Source organism: Dasypus novemcinctus, chromosome 14, assembly GCF_030445035.2.
Source record: "Dasypus novemcinctus isolate mDasNov1 chromosome 14, mDasNov1.1.hap2, whole genome shotgun sequence".
Lineage (NCBI taxonomy): Eukaryota > Metazoa > Chordata > Mammalia > Cingulata > Dasypodidae > Dasypus > Dasypus novemcinctus.
The window spans coordinates 93,169,819-93,185,352 of NC_080686.1; the positions used below are offsets into that span (position 1 = coordinate 93,169,819).

The window sequence follows — 15,534 nt, forward strand, 5'->3', positions numbered from 1 at the left end:
TAAAATTTTTCAAGGGCCAACAATCATAAAAATGAAGAACAAGGTTAAAGGATTCACACTTTATTTCAAAATTATCACAAAAGTACAGTACTCAAAACTGTGATACTTTATAAGGAGAGACATGCTGACAAATGGAATAGAATGGTGAGCACAGAATAAACCCTCACATCAATGGTCAACTGATTTTGGAAAAATCCCATAGCCATTCAGTGGAGAAAGAACAGACTCTTCAACAAAATATGCTGGAAAAATGAATATCCACATGCAAAATAATTAAACTGAGCTCTTAACTTATAATACATGCAAAGATTAACTCAAAATGAATCAACAATCTAAATTTAAGAGCAAAAACTGTACAATTCTTAGAAGATAGCATAGATGGAAATCTGCCTAACTTTGAATGTGGCAGTAGTTTCTTATACGACATCAAAAGCACAGGCAACAAAAGAAAAAATAGATAAATTGGACATCATTTATTAAAAACTTTTGGTTGTTCTGTTTAAAGATGGTAGAGTAGGGAGTGCTAAGATTCAGTTCGCCCTTCAGGGTGGCTACCGAACAGCCAGCGACTACCTGAATCACTATTTGGGGCCCTGGAAACCAGAATAACAGCATGTACCAACCAGGGAAATGCGGAAGAGACTGATAAACTGCGGTGAAGACCTGTGGGTAGATCTCTCTATGCTGCAAGGGCTGGAGCCCATCCCCCACTGCCAGGACAGAAACTTCAGGAGCTGCTTCCTGGCTGGAAATAGATACCTCCTTTCCTAACAGCAGAGGAGGGGGCTGTAGCCAGGCACCTACTGTGGCTTTTAACCAATTTGGATTGCTGGGTTCCAGCTCTGAGCATGGCTAAATTTCAAAACACCCAGGGCACAAAGCAGCCTGAGTATTAAACCTGCCCCCAGCAGGGGAAGAAGCTGGACCCATAATCAAGAAATGGATGTGGCTCAAGGGATAGAGCATCTGCCTACCACATGGGAGGTCCAGGGTTCAAACCCAGGGCCTCCTGGCCTGTGTGGTGAGCTGGCCCATGCGCAGTGCTGATGTGCACAAGGAGTGCCCTGCCATGCAGGGGTGTCCCCCACAGAGGGGAGCTCCACGCACAAGAAGTGCACCACTCAAGGAGAGCTGCCCCACAAGAAAAAAGCCTAGCCTGCCCAGGAGTGGCACCGCACACATGGAGAGCTGACACAGCAAGATGATGCAACAAAAAGAGACACAGATTCCTGGTGCCACTGTCAAGAATGCAGACAGACACAGAAGAACACACAGCAAATGGACACAGGGAGCAGACAATGAGGGGGTGGGGTGGGGAGAGAAATAAATAAAATAAGTAAATAAATAAATTTTTAAGAAAAAGAAAGAGTAACTGTTCAAGGGGCCAGGAGTCTGTTGCAAGCCACCCAGGACAGAAAGCAGCCTGCTACCTCTGTTTTCACCCTGCCCCCAGTAGGGGAAGAAGCCTGGGAGATTAAGAGACATCATAACTTTTCAGGGCAGCAGGGAACGGTTTTAACTTGCCCAGGACAGAAAGCAGCTGGCAGCCTCTATTTGAATCCTCAACGCTGTTCCTGGCAGAGGAGAAAGTAGGACACAATTTGATCAATTTCTATGGGCTGCTGAGACAGTTTTCAACCTGCCCAGAAGAGAAACCCCTGCACTCTGTTTTAACCCCACCAATGGCACAGGAGGAAGCCAGCTGATTTAGAGACACAGTAACTTCTCTGGGAAGCAGAAAACAGCGTCATGAACAGCAGGTATTCCCCCAAGAAAAGGGGGATGGGGCACATGCAGTGCAGTTTTGGTGGATGATAAGAGAATTCAGATCCCAGGTTCTGGATCTATGCAATAGTTTCAACCCACCTTGGCCAAAAGCAGCCGGCAGCTCTGTCTCAACCACAGCCCTGTTGAGGGAGAGTCAGAGGAGAATTTAAAGGCGAAGTACCACCTTAGGACTGCAGGGAAGAGTTGGCTGAAGAATATCATCTGCTGGGTACATCAGGAAAGCAGAGATTTGAGGAGCTGTCAATGAGATTGGCCTCCTTCTGAGTTTCTTCCGCAGGGCACTTTGGAATTGATCTACACCCGCTTTGTGGGACCCTGGGTCTGGTTTGACTAGGAAAAACTGACTTGCGAAGATCCTCTCCAGGAGGACCCTTCTACCAAAATTAGCCGTCCAGGTAAAAGCACTAGAGATAATAAAAGGAGTGTTTAAAAATACATAGAGGCAAATAAAAGATAAACACAGCAAATCTACATTCCCAGAGGAGGAACAGGGGAAAGGAAGCTTTCTTCTGGCAGTGAAACAATTGCTCAAATAGGGCAATCTCAAACATTGTATCGTGTACTCAGGACAAGAATCAAATGAAGAAGATCTGAAAAAAATCTGATCAGTTAAACATGAGCTATTCAAAAGGTCAAAAATAAGTTGAACCAAGTGTCAAAGAAAAGCTTTAGCAAAAAGCCAATCAACAATAAAAACCCTACGTAAGAGAGAGAAAATCAGATATCTAGACACCAGCAAAAAATTAAAAGTCATACTAAGAAAGAGGGCTATATGGCCCAGTCAAAAGAACAAATTAAAACTTCAGGCAAGTTACAGGATTTGAAACAACTAATCAATGATGTTTAAACAAATCCCCTGAATCAATTCAAAGAGATGAAAGAAAATATGGAAAAAAGAGATAAAGGATATTAAGATGACACTGGGTGAATATAAAGCATTTTAAAGCATGCAAAAGAAACTAACAAGAGTGAAAGGTACAATGGAAAAGATTTAAAATACAATAAAGACAAAGAACAGCAGATTTGAACAGGCAGAGGAAAGGATCAGCAAACTAGAGGGTAGGACATCCAAAATCTTTCAGACAGAAGACAGATAAAGAAAAGAATGGAAAAAATTGAGCAGGGCCTCAGGGACCTGAATGACACCATGAAGCTCACAAATACACCTGTCATAGCTCTCCCAGAAGAAGAGTGGAAAGGGAACAGAAAGAATATTTAAGGACACAATGGCCAAAAGTTTCCCAACTCATGAAAGACATAAAGGTACTAATCCAAGAAGTGCAATGAACTCAAAAGAGAATAAATCATAATAGGGGACTTCCAGGAAAATGGAGGATTAGAATGACACAGGGCTCACTTCTCTTCCAGAAAAAATAGCTAGAGGACAGGCAGAAAGGCCTGGAAAAGATGCTTTAGGATTTAGAACATCAGAGGAAGGCTGGACACGACCCAGAAGAGAGGGGCAAAGCATAAGAATCTTAATGGGAAAATCTGTGAGCAAAAGCTGCAGCTGCAGCTGCTGGCACCCATTCCTCACATTCAGAGCAGAGAGTTTTGAATTCTCAGGCCACATGCTGGCAGCTACAAACAGAGTGGGCTGCAGGGGTCCATCTTCCCAGGAAAGATCGATTCAGATTTTGACCAACAAATTTGGTCTGTTGTGTCCCATGACACATTAAACTTCCCAGTGGTAGGGAAGGGCTCCCTTCTCCTAACCCCAACACATTAAACAGGGATAAAACCCCTGGCTAATTCTTCCCTGTCAGCTATCACAAGGGAAAAGAGGGTAGGGGAAGTTGAGGGGGGCAGTCAGTAAATTTGGCCCATGGAGTCCGTTTTGAATCTCAGCTCCAGCCAGACCAAAACAAAGGAAATCTGTGGAAAGGTGCATCAATGAGTGCCATCTGCTGGCCGGTCTGGAGATTGCATGGCGAAAAACTGCAACTGGTTCTCTCAGTTCCCTAACTTCTGGGAGAAAATCTGCACCCCATTAGTGAGCCCCTGGCATGATTTTGCTAACTTAAGCTGGGCACTTTAAAGACTTAGGATAAGTTGAACCAAATATCAAAGGAGAGCTGTGAAAAAATAATAATAGGCAAGAAAGAGAAATTGTCCATCAGAGTAAATTCATCAACATATTCAGATGTCTAGACATCAGCAAAAACTTGCAAGCCATACTAGGAAACAGGAAGAGATGGCCCAGACGAAGAAACAAACCAAATATCCTGAAGAGAGACAGTATTTAAGACCATTAATCAATGATAATCACAAAACTCTCCTATATCAATTTAAAGAATTGAAAGAAAACATGACTAAAGAGATAAGGGATATTAAGAAAGCACTGGGGGAAGTGAAGTCATGAAACATATGACAACATGGATGAACCTGGAAGACATTATGTTGAGTGAAGCAAGCCAGACACAAAAGGACAAATACTGTATGACTGTGCTATTATGAATTAAATATATTCTGTGAAATATAAGTATAGTATGTGAAATATGAATATGGGTAAAATTGCATATATAAAACCGTTTTTCTTTGAAGTTGAACAAATGTAGGTTAATAATACAAAATGTTAATATCAGACAAAAGTCACATTATACTAAGTGAAGGAGATCAGACAGAATACTACATATTGTGTGATTCCATTTATATAAAATGTAACTATAAATCAATTTATAAAGATAAAATTATATTAGTGATAATATAGGGCTGGGGAAGGAATGCTAAGAGGCATGACAGCTTTCTTTTTGGAGTAATGAAATTGTGCTAAAATTTTTGAGATGATGAAGTACAACATTGTGATTATACAAAAAGCCACTGATTATACACTTTGGATAGATCATATGGTATGGGAATATCTCAATAACACTGCTTAATAAACAAAAAAATAGAAATGCAAGAACAGCCAGAAGCAGCAGCTATGTACAGCAGGGGAAACATAGAGATATTGAGAGGTAAGGAAGTTTGTTTCTCTCGTTTTTGTTTATTATCATTATTATTGACATAATGAAAATACTATAATAATTGAATTGATGAATGAAAAATTATTTGATTATACCAAATACAATTATATAATTTGGATGAATTGTATGTTTTATTAAGATGTATCAATAAAATTTGTTTAAAAAATAACTTTTTTAAAAAATGAGGGAAAGAGGAGTAGGTGTAGCTCAGTGGTTGAGCACCTGCTTCCCACATATGAGGTCCCAGGTTCAATTCCCAGCCCTGATACCTGGAAAAAAAAAAAAAGGAATAACAAAAAAGCAAAAAATGAAGGAGTTTAAAGTATTTACACATAAACATAAACTAAGAGATTTCTTTAACAAGAGACCAAATAAGAAATACTAAAGGGAGTGCTACAGGCTAGAAAGAAAAGACAGGAGATATAGACTTGGAAGAGAGTGTAGAAATAAAGATTATCATTAAGTGTAACAAAATGGGCTAAAGAGAAAGAAAGAAAAAATAAGATATGACATATAAAAGCCAAAGTATAAAATGGTTGAAGCAAATACTACCTTTATAACAATAGCATTGAATGTTAAGAGCTTAAACTCCCTAATCAAAAGACACAAATTGGCAGGATAGATTTAAAAATATTTATGATCGACCTATATGCACAGGTAGAAAATGAAAGGGTAGAAAAAGATATTCCCACAAATGGTTACCAGAAAAGAGCTGGGGTAGCAATACTAATATATGACAAATTAGCTGTTATAAGAAGAAGGACAATATATATTTATAAAAGGGACAATCCACCAAGAAGAAATGACAATCACAAATATTTATGCACCTAACCATGGTGTCCCAAAATACATGAAGCAAGTACTGGCAAACAGAAGGGGAAAATAGACATCTCTACAATAATAGTTGGAAACTTAAATACAACCACTTTCATCAAAAGATAGAGCATCTAGACAAAGAACTTGAATAACATGATAAATTAACTGGACCTAACAGACATAACCAGGACATTATACCCCAAAACAACAGGATATACATGCTTCCCAAGGGCTCATGGGTCATTCTCCAGTAGAGGACTCATGCTAGGTCAATAAACAATAAATTTAAAAAGATTAAAATTTTACACAGCACTTTCTGTGATGATAATTGAATGAAGCTGGAAATCAGTACCATGCAGAGAATTGGAAAATCTACAAATATATAGATTTTAAATAAGGCGTTCTTAAACAATCGGTAGGTCAAAGAAGAAAAATCAATATTCAAATACCTTGAAAGAAATGAAATCAAGAACACAACATATCAAAACCTATGTGACGCAGTGAAAGCAGTGCTGAGGGGAAAGTTTATAACCCTAAATGCCTATGTTAAAAAAAGAAGAAAGAGCCAAAATTGAAGACCTAACTGAACACCTGCAGAAACTTGAAAAGAATAGCAAAGTAACCCCAAAGCAAGCAGAAGAAACAACAAAGATTAGAGCAGAAAGAGGAAATTGAGAAAAAAGCAACAAACAATAGTGAGCATCAACAAACCAAAAAGTTGGTTCTTTGAAAGAATTAATAAAGTTAACAAACCCTTAGCTAGACTGACAAAGGAAAAAAGAGAGAGAGAGAAGGTACAAATAAAATCAGAAATGAAAATTGGACATTACTACTGACCTAACAAAAATAAAAAAGGTCATCAGAAGATACTATGGGGAAGTATATTTGGCTCAACTGATAGAGCGTCCACCTACCATATGGGAGGTCCAGGGTTCAAACCCAGGGCCTCCTGACTGGTGTGGTGAGCTGGCCCACGCACAGTGCTGATATGCACAAGGAGTACTGCACACAGGGGTGTCCTCCACATAAGGGAGCCCCATGCACAAGGAGTGCGCCCCATAAGGAGAGCCACCCAGTGGCAAAAAAAACACAGGCTACCCAGGAGTGGCTCTGCACACACAAGAGCTGACACAACAAGATGATGTAACAAAAAAGAGATGCAGTTTCCCGGTGCCACCAAGGGTGCAAGCAGGCACAGAAGAACACACAGCAAATTGACACAGAGAGCAGACAAGGGGTGGGGGAGAAGGAGAGAGAAATAAATAAAATAAATCTTAAAAAAAAAAAGAGTAAGCACTATCAAAAAAATATGTATATCAGGTTGTACTTATTCCAGTTAAAATGTCTATTACTAAAACTTACATTTATATATAAATGAGAAAAGCTATATGATCATTTCAGAAAAATTAAACCATTTGATAATGCTCAGTACCAATTTATGATAAAGAAAATATTTTAGCAAACTAGAAATCAAAAATTGAAGATTTTTTTTCTTAATTTGATAATGGGACCCATCAAAAACCAACAAGAACCTTCAAATTAATGGGACAACATTTGCAGCATTCCTTTTAAAGACAGGAGAAAATGCAGCAATGTTTATTATGATCATTTTCTGATGGTTCTAGACATTGCAATGATTAAAGGGGATTTTGAGTGACACTAGCTTTGGAAAGAAGCAGAACACTAATATTCAGAGGTGATATATTTGTCTATAAGACAAGGGAATCAACAAATTATTAGAATATTCAGAATTCAACTAGATTGATAAATATAAGATGAACACAAAAATGTCAATTGTGTCCCTAGATACCAGTACAGGTACAGAGGATGGATGGCCGGAACTAAATTGATTTGTGCTACAGAAAGATCCCTCTGTCTTGGAGGGAGAAACAGCAAATGAGCACCAATTAGTACAAACATTTGATGGCAATGGTTAGGTGAGCAAGGATGATGATGCAGCTTACATCAGTAAGACAGGTGGGAAGATGCAAAGAGATGAAACCATGCAGGAGATGTTAAAAAAAAAAAAAAGTAGTTGACATTGGCTTTGATGAGGGAATGAGGAAGAGGGGGAGTCAAAGAGGACTTCGGGCTTTCTGGTTTGGGTAACTGAATGGGTGGTAGCACCACTGTCTTGAGTTAGGGAATCCTGAAGGAAGGCCTGTTAAAAGATGAAAAAAATGAATTCATATTTGAGCAAGGTAATTTTGTAAGCCAAGAGAAGATTAAAATCAACATTTGCAGTGATTTGGCACTCAAGAAAAAAACTTTCCTGGAGATGTTTGAACATATCTGACTTATCTGTGTATACATGAAAACTGAAACCTTGAGTGTAAATGAAGTCATGTAGATAGACAGAGAATAGCAACTTGCTGGGCAGGCAACAGTTTTAGCAGGCATTTTGTAGAATAGATTGAATGAGAACAATCCTGTTTCAATTTCTCTTCTGGGCAAACAGGAATGGGTTTTCACAGATACATAGAGCACAGTTTTTGAACATGTACAGAATGCTTGAATAGAGACAGACTTTGAAAGAGTTTTATAAAGTCCTGATGACACCATCACAATTCTATCTGGTGCAGGCCATGGAAAAGGTCCCTAAACAACGGAAAATAGCAGGAAGAAAACAAGTCTCTAGGCATGTCCAGGACAAAGATGTACCCTTTAGCCTTACACCCTTGCATGTTGCTGTCAGGAATTGTCTATTATGAAAGAGAACACTGGGGAGAAGTGCTAACTTCCTTTTTCATAAAATTTGCAAAATAAACAAACAAAAAGAAAGGAAAAGGAAAAACACACACACAAAAAAAACCCTGGTTGTTAGAACTTACCAGATGGGAAATTGTTCTGTCTTGAAGAGAGAGGTGCAATTGAGCAGGGCCTCTGCCAAAACTCAGAACCCCTTCTGTCAGGCAGAGTTTCTCACAGACTACTCTCAAAATCTGGTAAAGTGACTGTGTATTCTTCCCACCACTGGATCCTGGAGTCAATTTCCAATACAGCATCTGAGGAAAATAAGCACTCAGGGAACCCCTTTACTTACAGAAGACTGGAGGTGGAGCCAGGCTCTGGATCACAGAACCTTACACCGCAAGTCCTTCCCTGCCACAGGTCTATGGAACAGAGGCAGGTAGCCCTTATTATATCTGTGCCAGGCTGTCCAGGAGCCAAGCAAATAGGATCTCTGGAAACTGTGCCAATAACTTGTCACAAACTGAACTGGCAGAACAGGCTTTGATTAATGGATTTCTAATCGGTACAACTAGACACTTTTCATAGCTCATATCCACTCAAATGTTTGTATGCAAAAGGTAATAATTTGGTAATTTTTTATAGTCTTAAAACCCATAAATAGCTAGGGGGCAGTGATGACTTCTGTAACTGCAGGGAACTAAATAAGAAACAGGATACAAGCTCAAACAGTATAATTGAAGAGCTCTGAATGAAGGCACTCTACAAAGATGAGGGCATGGTTTGTGTATGAGTCAGGCTTCTTTAGAGAAACAGAACTGATTGGGATAATAATATATATACAGAGAGATTTATGATAGGAATTGACTCATGTCACAGTGGGGACTAATAAGAATGAATTCTGAACAGAGGGAAGGCTGCAAGCCAGAAATTCTTATAAAGGTATTTCTGAAGTCTATAAAGCACAGATTCCACAGGGCAAGGCACAAGATGGAAACAAGGATGAAGGTGAAGTTGAATTCCCCAGAAGCTGGCTGGTTGAAGTTGAGATGTAAATTCTTCTGACTTCTGAAATCTTCAGTTCTGGCCTTTAATACCTCCAACTGATGGAATGAGGAAACTCCACACATTACTGTGCAATCTCCTTTTTTGATTGTAGATGTAATGAACCATAGAGGCAATCAATTATTTAGAGATGCAAATTCATCTGGGAAATATACTCAAGGTGTAATGAGGCCAATGCTTGCCTGACCAAACAATGGGACACCATATAGTCAAATTCTGACATGAAATTAATCATTACAGTAAGAGAAACCCAAAAAAGGATGGTGAAGCCCCTGTGGTCATCAGCACAACTTGGCCTAAAGATTGTGGGAATTGGGAGATGGAAGTTCCCAGAGACTGGAAGAAGCCTCCTTGAGAGGACTAGCAACCTATCCTGAGGGACAGGCCAGGCTGAGATGATCTCACAAAGGGGGAGCCAGAGGAGGAATATCTTGACCTCACTCTCCTCCCACCCTCTGCTCTTCGCTGGATGAACCCAACTGGAAGCTAAAAGGCTTGGGCGTCCATAGATGCAGTCCAATTGGTCGTCTCCTGGTAGACAGTGGAGATGGAGGGTCAAACAGAAGATACCTGGATCAGCTTTGTTTCAACCTTAATATAAGTGAACTCCACTTTGGGGCCCTAACTTAATTTGGGAAAGGTGTCTTATAAGTCCACTGTTCAGAATCTGGCCTCTGGCCTCTGTTCCTCTCTACTTGAATCATCACTCAAATGTGAGGAAATCAGCAAGTATCCTCAGTATACAAGCAGCTTTGGTGCTGTAATATTTCACCACTCCTGGGTTTAAGATTTTTTAATTCTAAAATTGGTTTGGGTGTTTCACATTGCTTTGTTTTTACCATAATTAAAAATATCTTATGCATCATATTCAAAGGAGACAGCAACCTGAAAAATCAAGCTCTACATTTTCTAGGACTTAGAAAATGTCTGTTACTTCCCAAACCCTGGCTCCCTTCCCTGAAGCCCACATGCAGTTTGAAGCTTTTTTATGCCTAGAATTTAAAGTTAATGATTGCTGATCTTACTTGTGCGAAGATAGACTTTGAAATCCAATGACATTTACACTGATATTTAAAAAATAGAATGTTCTACAAGGGTTCTGTTTGCTTTTGCTCACAATGAATAAGATTTGCCAACATTGTGGAATGAATTAGGTACTTTCAGAAAACTTTTGAAAAAGTTCTCATCTTCAGAACTTTGTACAATACATTAATGTTACCTTGTAGTAATTTGCCTAGACATACATGTGTGTCTCATCCTGTTCTTTGATCTTCCCTCTGCCTTTCTAGGGAAAAAAGAAGGTAGCAAGGATGAGGAAAGGACATGGTAGGGGAGAGACTTCTGGACAGTTTATGTTTGCTGAGAAAAGCTTACCATAACTGCTGACAATTCTACAGGATCTTGCTACTCTCTTTCCTATCTCTTCCTGATCTTAAAAGCCAGTGTTGATAAGAATAAATTCAGGTTAAGTAGATGTGGCTCAACTGATTGGGCTCCCATCTACCATAAGCGAACCCTAGGTTCGCTTCCCAAGGCTTCCTTGTGAAGGCAACCTGGCCCATGCCCATGGAGAGCTGGCGCAGCAAGATGATGCAACAAAGGGAGACAAGCAGACAAAGAAGAACATGCAGTGAATGCACACAGAGAGCAGACAACAAGCAAGTGGCAAGGGGGAGGAATAAATAAATAAACAATAAGTCTTTTTTTAAAGAAAGAATAAATTCAGAACTTCTAGGAAGATGGAAGACTAGAAAGGCATGGGATTCTCTTCTCTCCAGAAAAATAGCTAGAGGACAGGCTGAAACAGCCTGGGAAAAGGTCTTCTAGGGTTTAGGACACCAGGTGAAGGCTGGACACCACTCAGAGGAGAGAGGGACAAAGGAGGGGAATCACGATGACAGAACTGTGAGTTGAAACCAACAGCTGCTGCTACTGGCACCCCTCTCCCCCACTAAAGACACTTTAGAATATTCAGGTCTCTGGGCCTACAGCTCCAAAAACATGGGCTCCTGAGAACCACCTCCCCAGGAAAAGGAAGAGAAAGGGACACAGCCTAAGGCTGACCCGCTTTTGACTCACACATTTGGTCTGCTGTGTCCCAGAAGCCAGTCCAGGCAGGGTAGGGCCACACCATTGTTTGCCTTGGGAGCCAGCAAGGGCTAAAGAAATATGACCCTCCCAAACTCCTCTACAAACTGGGACTGATTGTTGAGGACTCAAAGGGGAATGAAATTACTTCCTACCCAGGAAAAGGGAGGGGGCTGCCAGAGAAGGCTGGAGAACTGTCTCTGAGAAAGTTTGAGTTACCAGTCTCTTAGGAGATTCTGGGAAAATGGCATCGTTGTAGATAGGGACTACCCAGCTCTTTCACAAAAAAATAGCTGAGAAGGGGCAAAATCTTGCCCGAGTGAGCTGTTTTGGGAATCCACACAACAGGAGGCTTCAGGGTATCCATCTGGAGGGAGCTGGACAAAGAGATAAAGAGCCCAAGGGAAAACTGTGAATTCCTCACCCCTCTGGCTGGAAATGGTGGGGTGCTGAGCCCCATCCTCAAGGCAAATAGCCTCCATAGACCCCCTGGCTCTCACCAGCCAGCCGAGTGGGAGGGAGCATTCCCTGGGAGGAAGGGCGGTCTTGAGAAGGATGAAAAGTGGTTTCCTTTACCTGGGTTTAGACACCTGAGACCCTCTGAATCTCAGTGAGGATACCAGCTAGCACTGAGGTGGCCCCAGGAAGAGGGGAGAGGGGAATCTGCTCAGGCAGGCTGTCACACCCAGCTGCACCTAGGAGAGAAGAAATTGGTCAGGGAAGGGGTGGAGACAGGTAACTAACTAGCCCGGTCACTGAAAACTATTAAAAGTCCAACTCCCCTAGGGGAAATGGGGGTAGAATGGACCATTGACCATGTGGTGCAGCAGTGCTCAGAGATGTATTCACCATGTATGTATGACCCATGATGATGGAGGAGGCTGTGGTTATGGGAGGAGTGTGTGTGGGGGGGGGGGGGGGGTATATGGGACCTCATATTTTTTTAATGTAACATTAAAAATTAATTTAAAAATTGCAAAAAAAAAAAAAAGCCTATTTAGTCTATAGTGCAGTGGGGGAATTCCTACCTTGCATTTAGTCGGTAGTGCAGTGGGGGAATTCCTACCTTGCATATAAAATGCTGCTGGTTCAAGTCTGTACACCTCCTAAGAGAAGGGATCCAGGGAGAATTACAGCAAGCAGCTAATGCCTTATAAGGGGGAATGTATAGACTGAGTTTCTACTGCTTTGTTTTCCAGCTTTTGGATTTTTTTTCTTTCTTTTTCCTTTGTTTTATTCACTAAAACTGAATACATCACCTGCTGAGGGCAGGGTGATTAATTGATGAGTACCAGCAGCCTGAGAAGGTCTCTAGCGGCCTAAGAGGGAAGGCTGTTTTTCCTGGGTTTCTTCTTTGTTTCTGTTTTGTTTCTTACTTATTGCTTTCCCTTTGTTACCTTTTTTTCTTTTACTTATTTTTTATCAATCCACTTTATTTCTATTCATTTCTTCATTTTTCTGTCTTCTAACTCTTGTTGCTTTTCTCCCTTTCCACCACTTCCTGTTTGGTCTTCATTTTTTCTTGTTCTCTCTCCTTTTTTTTCTTTCCTTCTATTCTCTTTGATCTGTCTGGCCTTTTAATTCACTCCATTTTTTCTCTCTATTTTTCTCTCTTGCTTTATTTTTTTCTACTCCACATCTTTTTATTCTTATTCCTTTGTATTTTTTATGATTTCTAATACATATTAATTCATTTTCTAGCACTTGCATGGTTCTTCCTCTAACATTTTTGTATTATTTATTTTTCATATTATTATTACTATTATTCTTTTTCCCTTATCTCTTTCCTTTTCTCTGGCCCTAATATTCTTTTCAAAAGAACACAGACAACTGCAAGGATATAGAATAAGAGGAATCAAGTATCAAAAACTAACCTTAGAGAAGCGGACTTGGCCCAGTGGTTAGGGCATCCGCCTACCACATGGGAGGTCTGCAGTTCAAACCCCAGGCCTCCTTGACCTGTGTGGAGCTGGCCCATGTGCAGTGCTGTTGCGCGCAAGGAGTGCCGTGCCACGCAGGGGTGTCCCCCGCGTAGGGGAGCCCCATGTGCAAGTAGTGTGCCCCGTAAGGAGAGTCACCCAGCGTGAAAGAAAGTGCAGCCTGCCCAAAAAATGGTGCCATCCACATGGAGAGCTGACACAGCAAGATGACACAACAAAAAGAAACACAGGTTCCCATGCTGCTGACAACAACAGAAGTGGACAAAAGAAGAACACACAGCAAACAGATGCAAAGAGCAGACAACTGGGGTGGGGGGGAAGAAGAGAGAAATAAAGAAAGAAAGAAAATCTTAAAAAAAAAAAAAAAAACCAACCTTACCATAAACAATGAAACAACAAAATAAAACCCAGGTATAAAGAGAAGCTGACCAACCAAACAAGCCCATCAAGATAAACAGATGCTGAGACACCAACAAAAAATTACAAGCCATAATAAGAAACAGGAAGATATGGCTCAGTCTAACGAACAAACTGAAAAACAGGAAGAGATGCAGAATGTGGAACAACTTATCAAGGATGTCCAAACAAATATCATGAATCAGCTTAATGAAGTGAAGGAAGAGATAAAGGATATTAAGAAGACATTGGGGGGACATATTGAAGAAATTGTAAACATGCATAAAAAGATAACAGACATGATGGTGATGAATAGCACAAAGCAAAAAATGAAAAATACACTGGAAGCATATAACAGCAGATTTGAACAGGGAGAGGAAAGAATCAGCAATGTAGAAGACAGTACATCTGAAATCAGACAGACAGTAGAACGATAGATAAAAAGATAGAAAAAATCCAGCAGGGACTTTGGGATTCGAATGACAATGTGAAATGCACAAACATATGCATTATAGGCATGCCAGAGGGAGAAGAGAAGGGAAAGGGAGCAGAAGGAGTATTGGAAGAAATAATGGCTGAAAATTTCCCAACTCCACTGAGGGACAAGGATGTAAATGTCCAGGAAATGCAGCACTCCTCAAATAGTAAAAATCCTAACAGGCCAAGCCCAAGACATTGTCAATTGTCTGATGCCAAGACAAAGAGAGAATACTGAAAGCAGCAAGAGAAAAGAGATCCATCCCATACAAGGGAAACTCAATAAGATTAAGTGCTGATTTCTCATATAAAACCATAGAGGCAAGAAGGCAATGGTCTAATATAGTTAAGGTGATAAAAGAAACAAACTTCCAGCCAAGAATTCTCTATCCAGCAAAGATGGCATTCAAAAATGAGAGAGAATTCAAAATATTCACAGAACAGAAAATAAGAGAGTTTGTCAATAAGAAACCTGCCCTTCAAGGAATACCAAAAGGAGTTCTGCATGTTGAAAGGAATAAACAGGAGACAGCGAGTTGGAGGAGAGTGTAGAAATAACTAAAAAAGATAAAAAGAAATAAAAGCAGCATGGCATAAATAAACCTAAAGAAAACATGGTTAATATAATTAATTCCTTGACAGTAATAACACTGAATGTTAATGGAGTAAACTCTCCAGTCGAGACATAGATTGGCAGAATGGATAAGGAAATATAACCCATCTATATGTTGTCTACAAGAGACTCACCTTTGACCCAGGGAGACAAGGAGGCTGAAAGTGAATGGTTGGGAAACAATTTTACATGCAAACAATACTCAGAAAAGGGCAGGAGTAGCTATACTAATATCAGAAAAAATAAACTTTGAATGCAAAACTATTGTAAGAGACAATGAAGGACACTATATATTAATAAAAGGGATAATCTATCAAAAAGAAAGAGCAATCATAAACATTTATGCACCTAATCAGGGCCCCTCAAAATACATGAGGCAAACATTGGAAAAACTGAGTGGAGAAACAGATGCCTCTACAATTATAGTGAGGGACTTTAATACACCATTATCACCATTAGACAGAACATATCAACAAAGGAACAGTAAAGAAACAGAGACCATGAATAATACATTAGAGGATTTGGGGTGACTGAGTTGTTCTACATGATCTTGCAATGATGGGTATAGGCCATCTTAAATTTCATCAAAATTTATAAAAATGTATGGTCCAAAATGTAAACCATAATGTAAATCATTGACCATGGTTAGTAACAATGTTTTAAAATATTTGTACATCAATTGTAACAAATATAC

General features: G+C 40.0%; 1 protein-coding gene across 4 annotated transcripts in view; it reads right to left on the bottom strand.

Moving 5' to 3' along the window:
• The window catches only part of GSDMC (gasdermin C), a 35,485-nt gene extending 26,764 nt beyond the window's left edge, over positions 1-8,721 (bottom strand). For 2 of the 4 annotated variants that reach the window (XM_071208028.1, XM_058276033.1), the window contains exon 1: positions 8,614-8,721. The gene's annotated coding sequence lies outside the window, so the exon portion shown is untranslated. Of the gene's footprint in view, positions 1-8,401 lie in introns of all 4 variants that reach the window. The other 2 variants (XM_058276034.2, XM_071208027.1) reach the window with 2 other exon arrangements.
• Between the last annotated feature and the right edge of the window lie 6,813 nt (positions 8,722-15,534).